This window comes from Lepidochelys olivacea (genome assembly GCF_965140295.1).
Source record: "Lepidochelys olivacea isolate rLepOli2 genome assembly, chromosome: 7".
Taxonomy (NCBI): domain Eukaryota; kingdom Metazoa; phylum Chordata; order Testudines; family Cheloniidae; genus Lepidochelys; species Lepidochelys olivacea.
In genome coordinates this window covers 28,002,990-28,019,244 of record NC_140417.1, presented here as the reverse complement: position 1 = coordinate 28,019,244, position 16,255 = coordinate 28,002,990, and the positions used below count along the sequence as shown (strand labels likewise).

Here is a 16,255-nt window from a genome sequence, read left to right as displayed (position 1 = left end):
TCAGTTTACACCTGATTGACATTTTCAATGTTATTTTACAACTATGAATGCTAACAGTTCAAAATTTTTAAAGTTGGGTACCTACAGTCCATATTTAGGTACCTGAATAAGTGGTCTGAATTTCAGAATAGTTGAGCTCCTCCAACAATCACACTTATACAAATTTAAGCACCTTTGAACATTTTAGGCTATGATTTTTCTTTTAAATGAAAGTTTAGCACAATTCTGTGGTGAAATGTGGAATGGACAGGGGTGGGGTGTGGATTCCTAGACAACTTCTGAATTGTTGCAGTCACTGATATACTTTATTATTTTACCAGTTTTTTTTATAAAATATTCTTGGAAAGTGAAATCCTCTTGAGGATTAATGTGTATATTCTTCTGTCCTATTTTTGCACAGAGAATTCAGGGAGATGCCATAACTCACCTATGCTTTTACTTTAAATTTGTACTGTAATTCATAAAGCTTGATGGAAATTTGAAATATGAAGTGAGTACTCTTTGTTACAGTGCCATGTATATAACATCTCTTGTATTGTGCTTTGTTGAGGCAGAGGCTGGAAATACTGTAAAAGGCACAATATAAGTAAGAGCTAATAAATCTGTTGGATGCCGACAGTCCATGGCTGCAAGTTCTAACATAAAGCTTTACTCCTAGCCTCCTCCTAGTTTCCATTATCAGTGAAAATGTCTATTAATGTAGTAATATAGCATCATGTACAAACAGTGGTCATAGATTTTTGAACAGCTGTCATAAAATGATAGTCATTTGGCTTCAGGGATGGTACAGCTGAAGTCTGAATATTCTTGCTTTTCATCTTTGGTGTCTGGTAGCTATAAAATCTAATCTGTCACAAACGTGAGCAGAGTGATCCACTACAAGCCAGGCTTTCATTCATATAGAATGTAGACTTTCTCTTTAAGAAAACTAACCACTAATTAAACCATATTAAGTGGCTTGACATGCAATCTAACAGTGTAGTCAATGACCCAATATGAAAATACTGGCTAGAGTCAATAGGGGAGGACATTCACACTGTAAGATCCTGACTAAAGTTTGAAAATATCTTTGGATGCCACTGTAAAAAGTACTTTCAGGTAGCGGACTGGAGAAATAATTAGTTGTATTCCTCTGCTTTAGGAGAGCAGACTGGATGTTTTCTCTTCCTTGTAGCAGTATATATAAACCTAGGTAGAAGCTCTTTACCAGTTTATATAGACAATTTAAACTGAAGAGAGCATGGAACAGCAGAGCAAGAAAGCAAACCCACAAATCATAACTGTACAGACTGAAGTTACTTAAACACTGCAGTTAACAAAGAAAATAAAATATATACTTAGGGTGAAATGAATGGGAAGCAACAGGGGCATAGAAAAGACAGATGAACTGCAAGGCAGAGAAAGGACCCCTACATTCCCATGACCCAAACTGAAAGGAGTTTTGTAGTCCAGGAAACCAGCATGCTGCTCTTGAGACCCGGGAACTCCTGCTGAGAAAACCATTTCTTTAGGGGAAAATCTATACTGAAGCAGTAAGTACGAGAGGCTTTGTTTGACTTAAAGCCTGTACTGTAAACGAGGAATTACTATTTTGGGGAAGCAAGTCTGTATCGGAGCAGGAAATAGTGAAATCTAATATGGCAACTAGAATGATGGCATAATGTAGACTAGTACATGTGAGATATGGCCTGATCCCTGAGAAAGTATTAGTAGTAATGAAGAGAGAGTGGTGCTGAACTAATGAAATCTAGACAACCAAAAAAAAAGAGCAATTGTGTTGGCAGTGGATATGGAAACCCAGAGACTGGCAAATCCTAAAGCAGAGGCTGTCTACTGACAGCACAGTAAACTTCCAACCCAAGTTGGAGATTAAAACACTGTTGCAACTTGTAACACCACAGCCTGTAAAAGACACCAGAAAAGCCCTGCTGACTTCAAATGGAGGTCTAAGTTTACTTTTATCTTGATGTAATTCCCAGGGAGAGCAAGGCCTTGTGTTTTGCAAAAGCATGCATACAGCTAAAAAGACTAAATAGCAAGGAGATATTTTTTTGTTTATTTGCAACTGTTTCTTACAGTTTTGCACAAGGTACTGAAATATTTGGGAGGTAAACATGGTGAGTGATAGGGCCTCAGAGTGAAAGAGTATCTGATGAATGTAGTCTTTTTGCATCTGAAAATGATTTCTGAACAAATTTAGATTTTTAATATACTTATTTATTTGTCCATATAAAATAATTGGTGAAAGAACTTTAGCCTAGAGAATTTTCACAAAATGTTAAATTCAGCTAATCCTTTATTTGTTCATTATTTATAGTGGTATGATGGTCACCTGAGATGCATTATATTGTTTCTGTTCCTTGACTGGAATGTCTAAAGCAGGAGAATACCAAATAATTACCCCAAAACACTTGTTTTTGAGGTGACTACAGCTATTTCCCAAACGTTCATGCAAAAAAAAAAAATTGTACGAATGCTCATGAATAGAGAATGAAAGGGGCACAGAGCGTACAGCTTTTTTGGAACCTGAGCAAAGCATTTCAAATGTCATTTGCAGCATCCCCCTAACTTGAGTAATTAACTGTCACCTAAAAATCAGCGCTGTCTCCTTTCATTCACCTGTATGCTTCCTGAATCATGAGTTTATTACACATGGTATTGGGTTTGAAAGTTGTTATATATTTTGGTGTGTTTTTTAAAAAGAAAAAAACATTTAAAAGAGGTAAAGTAGGGAGATAGTCTTCAAATTTATATGCAGCATGTAAGTGAAATTGTAGTCTCTCCAGACATCTAAAATTTAAAGGCCAAGATGGGTTTGTCAGGAAGTCTTTATTCTTTAAACTCCAGTGAACAGGCATGGGGATTAGCTGCAGCCATAATTTATGCTCTATTTCTGTCCAGTCTACAAAATGAACTCAGGGCTATGCTGTGTCAGTAGTTGGATAGGAGACTTCCAAGGAATATGTAGTTACTAGTTGAAGTAGTAATGTGTATTCACTAAGAGATCCTCTTCTCTCAAAGTTGGCATTCATTCAGACGATTCGGAATGGTGATGGGGTCACTGTGTCAGTGGAGAGGGGTATCAGGGAGTAGCTGTGTTAGTCTGTATCCACAAAAACAACAAGGAGTCCCGTGGCACCTTAAAGACTAACAGATGTATTTGAGCATAAGCTTTCATGGGTAAAAACCCCACTTCTTCAGATGCATGGAGTGAAAATTACAGATGCAGACATAAATATACTGACACATGAAGAGAAGGGAGTTATCTCACAAGTGGAGAACCGGTGTTGACGGGGCCAATTTGATCAGCGTGGATGTAGTCCACTCCCAACAATAGATGAGGAGGTGTCAATTCCAGAAGAGGCAAAGCTGCTTTTGTAATGAGCCAGCCACTCCCAGTCCCTATTCAAGCCCAAATTAATGGTGTTACATTTGCAAATGAATTTTAGTTCTGCTGTTTCTCTTTGAAGTCTGTTTCTGAAGTTTTTTTGTTCAAGTATAGCTACTTTCAAATCTGTTACAGAATGTCCAGGAAGATTAAAGTGTTCTCCCACTGGCTTTTGTATGTTACCATTCCTGATATTCAATTTGTGTCCATTTATTCTTTTACGTGGGGAGAGGGGGTCATCCTTTGGATAAGGGGTAAAATTGAGGTTTCTGACCACTTAGCAAAGATTTATTTATAGTCCTTTTCATAAGAGTAGGTGTGTTAACCACAGTGTCCTGAAACGTTTCCAGGTCACTTAGCTACATTCATTCTATCTGAATTTCCCCCGCAGTTTATACAGGATGCCATGTTAGTCTTGAATTCCCGCACTCTTCATTGTTTTGTTGAGTGCTGAGAAACAGGTACTGTATTATTCTCCAAAATTTGAATGTGTTTCCGTGGAAGGTGCAGATGTATCTATTTGTAGGAGCCAGCAATGCAATGTCATCCAGGCAAAACTCCCACAGTGCTAGTGGGCATCATGGAAGTTTAGCCTGTGCAAAAAATGCAGGAGTAGGCCCTAAGACCCGGCCTGCAAATACATACACATGTGAGTAGCCTGAGTTAGTTCCATGTGACTGCTTCTCTGTGTAAAGTTACTTTTATGTTTAAAAATTTGATTGGCCTATATATATATATAGATAGATAGATTAGATGTTTGTTTCAGTTTATAAACAAAATGAAAACCCTAGGAACTCCTTGTATAGATTAATAAGCTAACGCAGCACCCTCCAATAACCTCCAATAAAACACACATCCCAATAATACCCTTCAGAACTGTTAAAAATTACCACTCCACATGCAAACCCTCAGCTCTTACCTGATACTTCCTTCCTCAAAAACATAGGTAATAAGATAAGCCTTGTAGTGTGCCTAGAAGGCTGGCAAAACAGGGCTATTTTGGATTGGACTAAGAACTGGTTTCATAGCTGATGGCCCGTCCCAGAGTGCTGTTCCACAATGTGGCCCTATATAAGTGCAAGACATTTAAAATTGGGGGAAGAGTTCCAACTCAAACACCTCTACTGATCACAACTGTGATGGTATGGTACACGACAGAGGCTCTCCCTCAATTAGCCAGATCCCAAGAATTGAATAGGTCTCAAATCTGAACAATGTATTCAGTCTCCAAAAGGTTAGGGATTTGAATTAAAGTTTGACAAAAGTGGGACAATTCAAAATTAACACCACCACTTTATCCTTATTAAGGATAAATTCATTAACTCAACATTTGGAGTCTCATTATTACAGAAGAAATTGGGCCAGATGCTGCTCTCAGTTAAACTGGAGTAAATCTGCAAGACTTCTGATAAATTATTAAATCTGAAGTACTGAGACCTTTTGGATCAAATATCTAAGTTGTGACTGAAAAAAAGTATTTACTGATTAAAAATCTGCATTTAACAGTTTATAAGTTTTTTGTTTACCAATCTGAATTTATAAAGATAGCTGATTGTAGGAGTCAAGATTAGTTCTACATCACCAGCCGAAGTTTAAGGCCATGACTGTTAACATTAACAATAGGATGTAAAAGGAAGTGGAAATATTATTCCACAGAAAAGTAAGAGAATGTAAAATACAACAGGTATTTTATGTTCAAATAAAAATTGCTTGCAGATACATTAAAGACATGTGAGCAGATCTGTTGCTGTGTGCAGTATGACTTCCATACCTGTTTATAAATGTTAAACCAGTATGCATTCAACACCCTGGTAATTATATAAATTACAAAAGGAATGGATCTGCAGTCTATATATTTTCTTTTATGTATTGTGACAGGGTCGGGCCAGATGGCTACAGGAGAGTGATAGAAGGCAGATATATTAGCCCCAGGTTAAGTAGGTCCCTTTTCCCTGGGTAAGGTAACAGGGAAGGTTTCAGAATAATCAGGAACTTTCTGGAAACTATTAAGGCAGACAGGCTGATTAGAACACCTGCAGCCTATCAAGAAGCGGCCAGAACCAATTAAGGCAGGCTAATCAGGGCACCTAGGCTTAAAAAGGAGCTCACTTCAGTTTGTGGTTTGCATGTGAGGAGCTGGGAGCAAGAGGCACTAGGAGCTGAGAGTGAGAATGCATACCATTGGAGGACTGAGGAATACAAGAATTATCAGACACCAGGAGGAAGGTACTATGGTGAGGATAAAAGTATTGGGAGGAGGCCATGGGAAAGTAGCCCTGGGAGTTGTAGCTGTCGCACAGCTGTTCCAGGAGGCACTCTAGACAGCTGCATTTCACAGGGCCCTGGGCTGGAATCCGGAGTAGAGGGTGGGCCCGGGTTCCTCCCAAACCTCCCAACTCCTGATCAGACACAGGAGGAGTTGACCTGGACCGTTGGTTCACAAAAACGGCCAAACTGAGGGCTGCCATGAATTCTCCAAGGTGAGCAAATCCGCCAATAAGCGCAAGACCCACCAAGGTAGAGGAGGAAATTTGTCACAGTACACAAGCCTCATTGCTATGTATGTTTATTACCTTTAGTGAGGGTCATTCCTTTAGAAAAATAGGTGTTGTGTTAGAGGATGCAACATTCCTTCAGATGGAAAAATGATCAAATGCTATTGCTTATATACCAAAAGTAATTATAAATTTTGTTGAGTGCTGCACATTAAATCAAAATGTAACTTATTTTAATGGTACAAATGCTTGCACTATGTATGATTTGACCCTTTCTTCTTGGATCAGTGAGAAATCATCGGAAGACAGATTTTGTTCTATTTAATCACTTAAATGGAAGAATGAGCTGTATTTCTAGTCAAATGAGATGAACTGAAAAAGAAAACCAGACTCCTTTCCCTCACTTAGTGATTTTGACAAAAGTCTACCTACTTTCTTCTGCTCCCTCACTTCCAAAGGAACTGGCAATCCTTATTTCTTTTGTGAAATTGATGAGCTAAGGCCTGACCTACACTTATATTTTTAGATCAACCTAGCTACCTCTCTCGGACGTAAAAAATTCACACCCCAGAGTGTCACAGTTAAGTGGACCTAAACCTTGGCATAGACATGGCTAGATCAATGGAAGAATTTTTCAGTCGATGTAGCTACTGCTCATCAGAGAGGTGGATTACCTACATTAACAAGAAAAACCCCTTCCATTGATTTAGGAAGAGTCTACACCAGGAATTGGCAACCTTTGGCATGCGGCCCATCAGGGAAATCCGCTGGCAGGCTGGGACAGTTTGTTTACCTGCAGCGTCTGCAGGTTCGGCCGGTTGCAGCTCCCACTGGCCGCGGTTCACTGTTCCAGGTCAATGGGGGTTGCAGGAAGTGGCGCGGGCCGAACCTGACGGGCCACGTGCTAAAGGTTACTGATCCCTGGTCTACACTATGGTACTACAACAGTGTAGCTGTGGTGCTGCAACTGTGTCACTGTAGCGCTCGAAGTGTAGACAGCCTAAAACTTGAAAAGCTACTGAGAGGCAAAGTTACCAGTTTGCCACTCTTGTAATTTTTCCAGAGTTGGAGACATTTTGACAAATATGGGGAAAAGGAGAAGTGTATGTGAGAGAGGTGGTGGCGGAGGTGGGGGATGGGACAAAACCACACAAAAATCCTAACTCTACCCTTGCAGACGTAATTTGTTCTGTTGTTTTCAGAGACAAAAAAAAAATCAAAATCAAATTCAAACTTTATTTTCACCATTGAGGTGCTTACTATCATGCACCATTGAGGTGCAACTATCTGTTCTTTTGTCTTATCACATTTTGGTCAATGATGCCAGCTTTGATTGCTCACTTGCCTACTTCTCCATCAAGCATTCTTGCTGAATGGAATGCTCATCCTAAACCAGAGGTGGGCAAACTTTTTGGCCCGAGGGCCAGATCTGGGTTGTGAAACTGTATGGAGGGCCGGGTAGGGAAGGTTGTGCCTCCCCAAACAGCCTGGCCCCTGCCCCATATCCACCCCCTCAGAACCCTCCACCCCAACCACCCACCCTGGGACTCCACCCCGTATCCAACGCTTCCTGTCCCCTGACTGCCCCCAACCCCTGTCCACACCCCCGCCCCCTGACAGGCCCCCCGGGACTCCCACGCCATGCCTATCCAACCGACCCCTGCTCCCTCTCCCCTGACCGCCCCTCCCCCGAACCTCTGCCCTATCCAACTGCCCCCTGCCCCCCTTACCCCACTGCCCCCTTACCATGCCACTCAGAGCAGCAGGAGCTCACAGCCCCGCCGCCCACGTGCTCCCTTCCTTCTGTTTTACACTTACTTGCTAAGTCTAGTCCATTCAGTTTTTATGAAACTTCTTACTCTTTTTAGCAATTGCCCATGCACTATCACTGTACATCACTGAATCAGCTCATTCTCATGCTTTGATCTTCACTAATCATGACTATTACAACTCTCTCCTCAGTGGCCATATATCCTACTTCTTCAGACTCAAGTATGTCCAGAATGTGCTGCTACATATAGGCCCATGTAGCAAGGTGTGCAATCCCATCATACCACCCTCAAATTACTCCAGTTGTTTCAGGAGCCAGCTCAAAATGTTCCTGATTTATATTTAAAACTCTCGATGGCCTTGCCCATCAGCCTTCATGGGTCTTATCTTGCTTTACTTCTCTCCCTGATCTCTCTCTCTGCTTATTTAGGTGTCAGTCCTGCTAACAAGCCCATGCTTGACTTTAAGCACATTTACAGAAATGGAACTACTCCTAGAAATAAAATTAAACACAAGTGTTTGCAGGATTGAGACTGATTGCCTTTTTTCTGTTCCTTCCCATAATCACACTTTTTTTTTTTTTTTTTTTTTTTTTTTTAAAGAAAGCTTTCTCCTTTTCAGCTCCATCTGGAGTACTGTGACATTCGGGGTTGAGTGAAAGATTGTTGAAGCTGGTGAGTGCAACAGCTGCCTTTCATTCATGATGAATAAAAAAGGTAACTAAGTTCCTTTACGAAATAGCTGAAATAATAGGAGTTACTGTCCAAAACACAGGCTATATGCAAGGCCAGTCAGGAATCTGAGCTATGAGCATGGAGAGTTTTTATGGGGGCAGAAAGCAAAAGCTAGGGCGCTGTGTATTATTTGATGGAGTGGGCTGTGAGTGCAACAGTGAAGCAGACAGAAAAGGCCCCACCGGGAACGCCAGAGAAGCTAGGGAAGCACTTGTGTGATCTTGAGCAAAAAGCTGAGAGCTTTTGAGCAGAGTACTGGCTGGAAAAAGCCCTAGCATTCTGAGCAAAGAAACGGTCTCCTTGTGTTGATTCCTGCTGTGTTCAGGGAATCAGGACTTTCTGTATCAAAGAAATACCTGACTCCATGAAGAATTTCTCCTCCGAAAGGAAGCAACTTGCAAGACCCTGAATTTTGGCTAATGCTTGGGTCAAAAAGGGTATCAACACCCGTCATATACCTCCATGTCTCTGCTTCCACTCCATCTTTAACATCACATTTTAAAACTTCTTTAACCCTGGGACAAGGTGGGAAAGCCAGGACAGGGTTAAGGACTGCCTGCCTGTGTCACGATTCAGCAGGGCTTTAAAGGAAGGCCAGTGTCCCTTTTTCTGAGGACAGAGAAAAGGCAAAGGAAGAAGCCTCTGGGCACCTACAGCCTGTTTTGCTCTTGGAAATAGATTTTCTTTTTAAATTTGAATTAATACATTGTGCCCTGAGGGTATGGCCTGAATTTTTCCTGGGTTGCTGAGTGAGCCCATTAGCATACAAACCCTTGCCTATGTCTGTTAGAGAATGTCTACTCTAGAAAAAAAATAAATAAAAACAACTGGTGGCAGCAAGTCTGCTGGGTCAGCTGACTAAGGTTTTTACTGCGGGACTCCAAGCGGGATGTTCCCACTTGGGCTGCAGCCCCTGCTCTGAAGCCCATTGTGAGGAGAGGGTCTCAGATCCCAGGCACCAGCCTGAGCAGTAAGGTCTGTAATGCTATTTTTAGCCCTGTAGCTCAAGCCTGAGTCAGTTGACCCAGGCTCTGAGACTCACTGCCATGTTGTCGGTTTTTTTGCCGTGTGGACGTATCCTTAAACTTTCTTACTCTGTTACTGGCCTTTTGACTGAATGCTTTAATACAGTAATTGTGCAATATCGTTACTCCACATTTTTGGCAAGTTATGCTACATATTATTCATTGCCCTGTATTAGGCAATGGTATAAAGCATTTTGTGATATAGTTTGATGAAAGAAGCTATAAAAGTTATAATATAATCTTAATAGGATGAATTAATCAAAATGATGAATGAACTCACCTTATTGTATCTCGGAGAATGTGCACTTTATCATTGGTTTCAGAGTAGCAGCCGTGTTAGTCTGTATTCGCAAAAAGAAAAGGAGGACTTGTGGCACCTTAGAGACTAACCAATTTATTTGAGCATAAGCTTTCGTGAGCTACAGCTCACTTCATCGGATGCATGCAGTGGAAAATACAGTGGGGAGATTTATATACACAGAGAACATGAAACAATGGGTGTTACACACTGTAACCAGAGTGATCACTTAAGGTGAGCTATTACCAGCAGGAGAGTGGGGGGGAGGGGGGAAGAACCTTTTGTTGTGATCACTCTTGTTACAGGTGTATGGTAACACCCACTGGTTCATGTTCTCTGTGTATATAAATCTCCCCACTGTATTTTCCACTGCATGCATCCGATGAAGTGAGCTGTAGCTCACGAAAGCTTATGCTCAAATAAATGTGTTAGTCTCTAAGGTGCCACAAGTACTCCTTCTTTTTCTTTTCACTTTATCATTGTGGTGAGTTAAGGGACCTGGCTGTGTACAAACTTATGAATTCGGTTTGATATTGTGAATTCTTTGTATATACCTATATGAAACTTCATTTTGTTTTCTAAGCACCATTTTGATTATAGGAATGTTCTGTGCCTTCATCTTGGCTCTGCAGACTCCATATTGAACTGGAATACCCAGAAAGTGTCAAGAGAAATTCTTGCTCCTGGGAGAAGGTTAACAGTGGAGTGTTGTTACATCTTGATCATCATTCATTCAAATGGAAGCACCCCTTGGACTAAGAACTGGCTTCAGTCCAGGGCAAAACAGTTTTTCAGGTCTGGACTTCTGCTGGGTGGTGACTGAGCAACTGAGCACCAACCAGAGAGATAGGGGGTTGAGGCAGACCAGGGAGTCACCTAACAAAGGGGACTGGAAGTCTGTAAAAGTAAGGTTCTCTCAATGGCCATTTTAGAGAAGAGACCAGAAACAGAAGGCAAGACCTGTACAGGAGAAGAAGGGGGCTGGGGAGGAAAGATCCCCAACTGTGTCTATTTGCTTCAACTGCCACCTGACCCTGAAAGCTTAAAGTATAAACCAGAGTGCCCCCAAGGATGGAGCTCTGGGAAGGGTGTGTTTAAGCTACTGGGTGTTGGTGTGCAGAGTGGCTGGGCCACAGGGTCCCACTTTCAGAAGGGGTACCAGATAGTGTCTGTGCCTAGAAAATATGCCAGAGAGGCAGGAGACAGAGATGGTGGCTGGAGCCAACCTTGTGACTAAGTGGAGCTTAAAAGCACGGGGGCTCAGCATTTGGGTCCAAGCACATCGGTTTGGTTAGAGTCCAGCTGGGTGAGGTTGACCCGGGCTGTGACAATCACTAATACAGGTTCCTGATAAGTGATTACTATGGCTGTATTTTTACTTTACCACGATAGCCAACAGTCTCACAGCAGTTGGATTTTTCTAGTACTTTAATTTTAAAAGATGTCAATAGTACACATTTCTTTGTCGCTTATTTATTTTTGTAAATTGCATAGCCATATTTATTAAAGATTAGATAGCAGAAACTGAGGGAGATGTTCACACTATTTTTTTCCCTGCATATTCCTTGTATAAATTAAACAAATGCTGCAGCACTCCAGTGAAAACATTACTTAAGATGTTGTAATGCAGTCATTGCCCATCTGCGCATGAAGAGTGTCTCTGCTGCTATTCTCATCTTTCTAGAACTTGGGAAAGAAAGAGCTGCCCTGCTGTGCTAAACAAGTATTTGATATTCTTATTTAGTTTGCTGTTACGGAACTTAACAGCAAACTAAATAATTCAAGCAATAGCTGAAGTTGGATGTCGGGTCACTATAACAGTTACCTGTAATATATTTGTTTCTTAAAGGTGATTTAAATTTCTGTAGTAAGGATAAAGTTTGTCTGGCAGGAGACAGAGCTTTCTCAGGGACCAGCCCAAGATTGTGGAATCAACTTACACAGGAACTACCGACCATCACAAAGCTCACCACCTTCTGCTCTAATTGCAAGAGGCATTTCTTTGATCTTGCTTTCTCTAATGCATGTGCATGCTCTCTCTCTCTCTCTTTCTGTGCTAGATATATTAGTATTTTAAAAAATTGAAAACAAAACACACTACTGCACACACTTCTCCCTCGGGGGAGAGGATGAGAAGGCAAATGTGTGACAGATGGGTAGTCACATTGCTTAATGCACTCACATACTACAGTGATGAATGCGGTATAAGAACCTATATAGAACAGCCTTGAAAAACAACACAGTACTTAAAAATGCCTTTTAAATAAGAACATTTCACATTTAAACTGCAAATAAAATAATAGAGATTAGAACAAGTGGATTGAATGGATCTTCTTTAGTCCAGTCTGTGGTATGGTCCTTAAGTCTAGTGTCACAATTTTTTGATCTCTCTTTAAACTTCCTGAAGAAAAGCGCCTTTATACATAAAATTTTGCAGGTGTAACTCCCTTTCCAAACTCAGAAAAGTGATGATTATCCCACATTTTGAAAATTGTTCTTGTCAATTCAGGCCATTTTTCAGTCACAACATAAAAACTTCTGATTTGTCTTGCATACTAAACCTCAGTCAGAACTTGAGCACAGTAACATTTTTACTAAATTGGTGTGTAAACATTTTTAGTTGCCTCCAGTTTTAGTTACCTAAATAAAAATTTAAATTTATTAAGTTTTGATGCAAATCAGCCAACATATGGAAATTTCACAAAAGCAAAGATTCTGGGTCATGAAATGGCACAGAATAAACTGCACGTATTTTTCATTAGATGTCATATTTTTTTATCAATTGTGAAAACATTTAGACTACGTAAATAAATAAAATTCCAAATATTGTTGCAAAGCTGTCTTTCGAAATGTAAACTAACTGCTAAGGCCCTGATCCTACAATTTGATCTGCATAGATGGATCTTATTGCAGGATTGAGGTTCAGATTTGTGAATTTGTCTTGGTGATTTTTCCTAATCATGGGTTATTTAGCTTTCTTTTCTCTAAAGAGTCCCATTAGAGACAGGATAGAGTGGGTGAACCTAGGAGTAGGACCTAGGTCTGAGCTGCTTCTTCCATCTCCTATCAGGATTTCTATCCTAATGTGGGCTTAAAAACTAAAAAGAGAAACTTGGAGTTGAAGGAGAAAGATGAAAAATAGTAGAATATGTGACTTCTGTGAGCACAATGACACATGGACTTTCCCATTTCACAGTCCTACAAGGACAAGTGCAGAGTCCTGCACTTAGGATGGAAGAATCCCATGCACCGCTACAGACTAGGGACTGAATGGCTAGGCAGGAGTTCTGCAGAAAAAGACTTAGGGTTTACAGTGGACGAGAAGCTGGATATGAGTCAACAGTGTGTCCTTGTTGCCAAGAAGGCCAATGGCATTTTGGGCTGTATAAGTAGGGGCATTGCCAGCAGATCGAGGGACGTGATCGTTCCCCTCTATTCGACATTGAGGCCTCATCTGGAGTACTGTGTCCAGTTTTGGGCCCCACACTACAAGAAGGATGTGGAAAAATTGGAAAACATCCAGTGGAGGGCAACAAAAATGATTAAGGGTCTGGAACATGTGGCTTATGAGGAGAGGCTGAGGGAACTGGGATTGTTTAGTCTGCGGAAGAGAAGAATGAGGGGGGATTTGCTAGGTGCTTTCAACTACCTGAAAGGGGGTTCCAAAAAGGATGGCTCTAGACTGTTCTCAGTAGTAACAGGTGACAGAATGAGGAGTAATGGTCTCAAGTTGCAGTGGGGGAGGTTTAGGTTGGATATTAGGGAAAAACTTTTTCACTAGGAGGGTGGTGAAGCACTGGAATGGGTTACCTAGGGAGGTGGTGGCATCTCCTTCCTTTGAGGCTTTTAAGGTCAGGCCTGACAAAGCCCTGGCTGGGATGATTTAATTGGGGATTGGTCCTGCTTTGAGCAGGGGGTTGGACTAGATGACTTCCTGAGGTCCCTTCCAACCCTGATATTCTATGATTGATTAGAAAAGACTAAGGTATTTTGAAGTTTACTGTGTTTTAGCATGCCTATAATTGAATATGTAGAAGATGGTAGAAGCACATTATAATGCCCAGCTAAGGCTTTGTGGCTTCATCTTCCTTCAACACAGGAAAGGTATGCTGGTTTGCATTTGCACAAGGCCTGTCCAGTCATATATAAATTTTTATATAAACTTAAAGTTAAAACATGGCTAAGTGAACCATATTAAATCATAGAAAATTGCAAATGCTTCCCTGGGGAGCATTTCTCCTGAGCATGCCTTGGAGTGGTTGCTTTGTTGTTTTTATTTTTATCAGTTACTAGAGCGTTGCTTGCAATAGAAGCTAGGTGCTTAAAATAGAACACCACAAAGCCATTATTATGACATCAAGTAGCATTTAGGAGCCCTTAGCTGCTGTGTATAAGAATGTAATATTCATATTAGTATTACATAGTACCATATTAGTATTCGTAAATGATTTAGAAAAAAAATACTAAAATTCAAAAGTGAAAACAAAAGTTGACCCAAGTAAATATCTTTCATTGGGACATGGAACTAGTGAGTCTTGGGCTATGACAGACCTCGAGGGAAGCAATTTCTGAAAGAGGAAAAAACTATGAATATAAAGTGAAGAGTTGTTAAATTTCAGTGATTGTATTATAGCTAGACATCAGGACAGATGGCATCATGGATATCAACATCTCAGTCTTCATAATCCTACTTGGACAATTTCAGAAGAGTCTTTATTGTACCTCTTAACATCCTGTGGTTACCAAATCTAAGTTTAGGTAAATGATATAAGGTAAAAAAGAGGCTTGGGGGTTTTGTTTTTCAGTTAGACTTTGTACACCAATTGCTGACTTAATTCTGATGATCTCATTGGACAATTTGCTGTAGTTTCCCCATTGTTATATCCAAACTCCAGGTGAACATTTTGATAAAGTTTTTGAAATGTTTGGGTATTCTTTTCCTTCTAGCTTCTGTCTGGAACTGGAAATGACAGCACGCTGTGGGACAGGACGATCTTATAATATTTATGCCATGGATTGGGAGTGCAGTGTGATGAAAGTCTCATGGGGAAAGCCTTTTCTCATGAAATTTCCCACCTAATTCATGGTTTGGGTTGTTTGAATCGAATCAGATCAATACAAATCTTTGGCCACATCTAAAATTAACCCAAAGTCCACAACTTTTGAGATTCATCCATCACCAGCTAATGTTCTATGATACACTGGAAGCTGACTTGCTACAGTGGTCTGAAAATGTGTAAAAAGATACACCTCTGAAGTATACTGGTTCAGTTCTCCAAGTACTGGCAAGTCTATATGTAATAGCCACCTTTCCAGTAGTAGATATGAGACCTTCCAGTCTCAGCAGGCCTATGCCCTAAGATCTGCTTCTAGTGCCAGAATATTGTAAACAAAAATGACCACAAAATAAAGTCTGGAGAAAAAAATAAACCAAACCAAACCCCTTTAGACCTTTCAGCAACTCAGCATGTTTCAGAGGAGTGCAAACCAGGACATGTGTAAGTTTCAAAGGAATTAAAGAAGTTTCAATAGTTCATGCAAAAATGGTGTAAAATATTCTAGTGATCAGTTGTGCAAAGGAAAAAGAGAATGTTAGTAGCCTGAACTGTCCTTTGATATCTTCCCCACTCAGTCAAATGTTTGTCTATTCAACATATATACACATACCCATACCCACATACCCTGACCAGCTTTCATTGTATATTTGAAATTTATGGTCTCTAGAACACATTTCTATATTTGGAAAGTTATCTCTCTCTCCCCCTTTACATATCTGTCTATAAATGTCTGTTTATGTATGTGTCTGGCTGTGTTATGTGCTTTGCTTCTTCCACAGGAAAACGTGTTTATACTGCTGATTGCTGCATGTATCCTACTCAGCTAATACTATAAGGTAGATTGTTGAAGTGCCAGAGTCTGAGAGCATAGGGCTAGATTGGGAATCCCTTACTTGCATTGACATCAACAAGGCTAATTGTCTGGGCAACTGCTCATCAGTCTGAGTAAAGGGTTCTCAATCAGGCCCATAGTGAATTTGTAACTGTGAAGATGTCCTTTTGCCAATGTCTTTATAACAAAGCCCATCCAATGTGGAGTCAAAATTTGCCTTCTTCAAGGGGTTTAATTAGTAATGAAGAAATTAACAATAATGCAACTTAAACTTCAGCTCAAGTTTTCTCCCTGGGATTGGCTGCTGCTAAGGCTCCTATTTCTGGATTGCACAACCCATATGCCATATTCTTTCTCATGCCCACCTGAATGGGAGTAAGTGGTAGAGACGTTTTAAAAATGGTGGGTGTTTTTAGAAGTCATAGAAACTTAAAAAAGATCCAAAACCATTTTTTTTTACAAACTGACCAATATTTCAGCCAGTTCTCTAACAACAAGTGACCTCTCTTGGTGAATCAGCAGAACCCACTTAACCTTTCCTGAGCAGGAGGAAAACCTGCTAAATGGGTGGGAATTTTAGAACAAACACTGCCAGCCTGCTATATGATGCCTTCCTTACCAGAGCCTTGCACCGAGCATTCCGCCTAGTTTCCTTT

General features: G+C 40.6%; 1 protein-coding gene across 4 annotated transcripts in view; it reads left to right on the top strand.

The window, feature by feature from the left end:
• Positions 1-16,255, top strand: part of CACNA2D3 (calcium voltage-gated channel auxiliary subunit alpha2delta 3) — a 728,899-nt gene that overhangs the window by 21,207 nt on the left and 691,437 nt on the right. The gene's annotated exons all lie outside the window — the stretch shown is intronic.